The sequence below is a fragment of the Nicotiana tomentosiformis genome, chromosome 2, assembly GCF_000390325.3.
Source record: "Nicotiana tomentosiformis chromosome 2, ASM39032v3, whole genome shotgun sequence".
Taxonomy (NCBI): domain Eukaryota; kingdom Viridiplantae; phylum Streptophyta; class Magnoliopsida; order Solanales; family Solanaceae; genus Nicotiana; species Nicotiana tomentosiformis.
Genome location: NC_090813.1, coordinates 23,337,503 through 23,341,955, shown reverse-complemented (window position 1 = coordinate 23,341,955; position 4,453 = coordinate 23,337,503).

Genomic DNA, 4,453 nt, shown 5'->3' with positions numbered 1-4,453 from the left:
TCACAGTTTTTCTTTGTTTAAAGTAGGAACAAAGCAATGCAGAATGGCGATTCTCAAAGGACGAATATCACCAAAGGTAAGTCCCTCAAAATCTCCATTTTATTTTATTTTTCAGCATGTATCACTACTGTCTATACCTCTCATTTTCATAGCTTAACCCAGGTAGAACATTTCGTCTAGGGGGATCCAGCTCATAGTTCCGGGTAGAAGTACTCTTCGCTCAGGTTGTTTTACGTAGCTTAACCCAGGTAGAATTTTTTCGCCTAGGGGGATCCAGCTCATAGTTCCGGGTAGAAGTACTCTTCGCTCAGGTTGTTTTATGTAGCTTAACCCAGGTAGAACATTTTCGCGTAGGGTGATCCAGCTCATAGTTCCGAGTAGAAGTACTCTTCTCTCAGGTTGTTTTTCGTAGCTTAACCAAGGTAAAATCTTTTCGCCTAGGGGGATCCAGCTCACAGTTCTAGGTAGAAGTACTCTTCGCTCAGGTTGTTTTACGTAGCTTAACCCAGGTAGAACATTTTTGCCTAGGGGGATCCAGCTTATAGTTCCGAGTAGAAGTACTCTTCGCTCAGGTTATTTTTCGTAGCTTAATCCAGGTAGAATCTTTTCGCCTGGGGGGATCCAGCTCATAGTTCCGGGTAGAAGTACTATTCGCTCAGGTTGTTTTACGTAGCTTAACCCAGGTAGAACCTTTTTTGCCTTGGGGGATCCAGCTCATAGTTCTGGGTAGAAGTACTCTTCGCTCAGGTTGTTTTACGTAGCTTAACCCAGGTAGAACCTTTTCACATAGGGGGATCTAGCTCATAGTTCTGGGTAGAAGTACTCTTCGCTCAGGTTGTTTTACGCAGCTTAACCCAGGTAGAACCTTTTCGCCTAGGGGATCCAGCTCATAGTTCCGGGTTGAAGTACTCTTCGCTCAGGTTATTTTACGTAGCTTAACCCAGGTAGAACATTTCACCTAAGGGGATCCAACTCATAGTTCCGGGTAGAAGTACTCTTCGCTCAGGTTGTTTTATGTAGCTTAACCCAGGTAGAATCTTTTTGCCTAGGGGGATCCAGCTCATAGTTTCGGGTAGAAGTACTCTTCGCTCAGGTTGTTTTACGTAGCTTAACCCAAGTAGAACATTTTTGCCTAGGGGGATCCTTCTCATAGTTCCGAGTAGAAGTACTCTTCGCTCAGGTTATTTTTCGTAGCTTAATCCAAGTAGAATCTTTTCGCCTAGGGGGATCCAGCTCATATTTCCGGGTAGAAGTACTCTTCGCTCAGGTTGTTTTACGTAGCTTAACCCAGGTAGAACTTTTTCACCTAGCGGGATCCAGCTCATAGTTCCGGGTAGAAATACTCTTCGCTCAGGTTGTTTTACGTAGTTTAACCCAGGTAGAAACTTTTCCCCTAGGGAGATCCAGCTCATATTCCGGGTAGAACTACTCTTCGCCCAAGCTCGTTTTTCGCAATTTAACCCAGGTAGAACCTTTTCGCCCAGGGGATTCATTTTCATTTCAGTAATACAGGGTGCCATCTTCTGGTTACATTTCCTTTCAGTAATACAGGACGCCATCCCATCATTACATTTTTTTCCCGTAATACAGGGTACCAACCCCTGGTTACATTTCCTTACCAGTATCAGGGTACACCAATCCCTAGTCGCTTTTCCAACACAAGTTGTCCACTCCCTAGTTTCTTTCATTCCCTAGTCTCTATGTTTTTTGGGGTACACCATTCCCGACCGTTTATTGCTTTCAATAAAGATGTAGTTTAGAATTTTATTATAATAACTCGCGAAATTTTTCTAGTGCAAACTGGGGCAAAAAAATTTCGTTTGTTTGTTTGTTTTGGTGACTCAGTAGATTTTACCTAGAGGAACACAGTTCGAGATGACCAAAAGAAGAAGTCTCAATTCAAAATAAAAGAAAATAAAAAATAGGTGAATCTAAAATAGAAAAGCAGTTGAAAAGATATGGAATGCTCAAGACATGACTAAAGCCAGTAGCATTGGAGTCCCGTTTTGATTAGAAGAAGCTATAAAACAATGAACTAGCACCTACAGCTAGCGAGCATCAAGGTTTAGATCAGAGTCTGCATGAAAAACCAGTCAAGACTCAAGATCAAGTTTCGGAAGACTCATAGATATGAATCTTGTAACTCATAGTTGATAGGCTTGTTGAGTTTCTTTTTTATTTTGATATAATAGCAGGACCGCGGACTGGAGCCTCGACGGAACCTTACTCGACTCCTCAACTCATCATTCCACCATTCTCCTTGAACTACACGTGACCTGATTTCCCTATAACCCGGGATATGTAGGCTGTCCAAATTCAGAACTCGGTTGCACCCTATCTTTTATTTCTTTTCCTTTTGAATAACGGTTTGGTCAAAAATTAGTCGCATGGCTCACCTAGTCTTTGCCTGAAAACTCTTCATGTTTTCAAGCAAAGAGGGGCAGCTGTGAACACCTAATTTTTGACTATATTTAAACTTTTACCATCTTCTACTATGTAATTACTTTTAGAAATTTAATATATATTTTTTTAGCTTTGTTACATTTTTTATATAGGGTAAGAATTAAAAATAATTTAAAAGGTCAAATTATTACTATTAGTATTATTTTTATTTTTTATCTTTATGTTTAAATAAAAAAAATTTAAAAAAAACCGAAAAAATTAAATATTTTTTTTTAAAATTTTTGGATGGGAATAAAATAATAGAAAATTTAAAGTATGGAATATAAAAAGTAAAAGTAAAAGTAGGTGGAAATGTTTTTTTAAAAAACAATAAAAGAAAGTAGAAAATTAAAAAAAAGAAAAGTAAAATAAGTGGAAAATTAAAAAAAAGTAAAGTAAAAAAAGTGGGAAATTAAAAAATAAAATTAAAGAAAAGTGGGGAATTATTTTCTTTTTTAAAAAGAAGAAAAATAGGAAGTGGGAATTCATTTTAATTAAAAATTAATAAAATAATAATAAAATAAAAAAATAAATCTGAAAAAATTCCGAATTGTTTTCCTATAAATAGAAGAGAAATGTGAGGAGAAAAGGGGAGAGAGAAGGAAAAAATAGTGGAGAGAATTGAGAGGAAAAAAATTCTTCTTCTGCGCTAAGGGAATTTCTACTCATTTCATTCTTTTTTCCTCTTTCTTTCGAAAATTCAAGCAATTTATCACCTTGTTTAAGACCCAAAAAAGCCTCAAATTCAAGCCTAAAAACACCTTATGAAGCTTCATTGATAGTCACCTCTCTCACGCCAAAAATCAGCAGCCTCACGAGGTACAATCGAGTTTCGGTCCGGGCTCTAATTTTAGAAGGTTCGTCGCTAGATTTTCTGCTTATCTGCCGATTTGCCCTTGGTTTGGTGTATTTGGTTGGCTCATAATTATTTTTGCATTAATCAAGTTTTGAAGGAATTTTTTTTGCTTAAAGGTTCATTGCTTATCCTCTGTTAATTATTTTATTATTTTGTGTGATGTTCTTATAGAGGTTCATGTGATAATTTTTTGTGTTATTTTATTTATACACATTATCATGTTGTAGTTTCTTTTTACATGTTTCAAGCGATTTGTCAACATATTATTTGAATAGGATTTCATCTTAATGAGATTTGCTATTTAGAATTAAGAATGAAGATCTTGCCATATTAATAGGCCATGCGTTGGAGTTCAAGTAAGTGAACCAGAAATGAATTACCACATTTAATAGGAAAGAAAGAATTAGACATGGGTTGGATTGAGTATAAATCTGCCAGGCCCAATAATTTTGTCACTAGACTAATAATTAGCTCATTCTTCTATAATGGATAAATGTCTCCCAATTTCAAAGATAGAGTAGTAAGTTGTAAATATTTCTAAGTGTGGATGACTTTTCAATACTTTAAATAACTAATATATTTTCCGACTTCCAAATAATTTCTTATCCATAAACTCTTGGTCTTACAATAATTTCAAATTAGTTTAGAAAAATAATACAAGTGCGCGTTCACATGACTTGACCAATCAACTTCGAATAATAATAAATGTGTTATTGATTGTGTATACCTGCGCGTGACATGATTCTTGATGCCAAACAAAAATGATGACACGTACGTGTGACTTATTTCAAGATAATTTTTATAAATCTAATCAAGCAATAAAAGCGGACATAGGTAAAACATGAGAACCAATAAAACACACGTTATCCAAAAATAATATAAGCCAAATATAGTCAATAAAGCGATTGTGCTAGAACCACAGGACTCGGGGAATGCCTTACACCTTCTCCCCGGTCAATAGAATTTCTTACCCGGACTTTATTTTTGCAGACCAATAACAATAGAGTCAAACCTTCCTTTGACTAGGGATTCAAATAAATGGTGACTTGGAACACCCAAAAAAATTAATTCCAAGTGGAGACTCTGTAAATAAAATAATCCCTACTCAAATTTGTTACTTTAATTGGAAAAATTCTTTAACCCACAACAATCCAT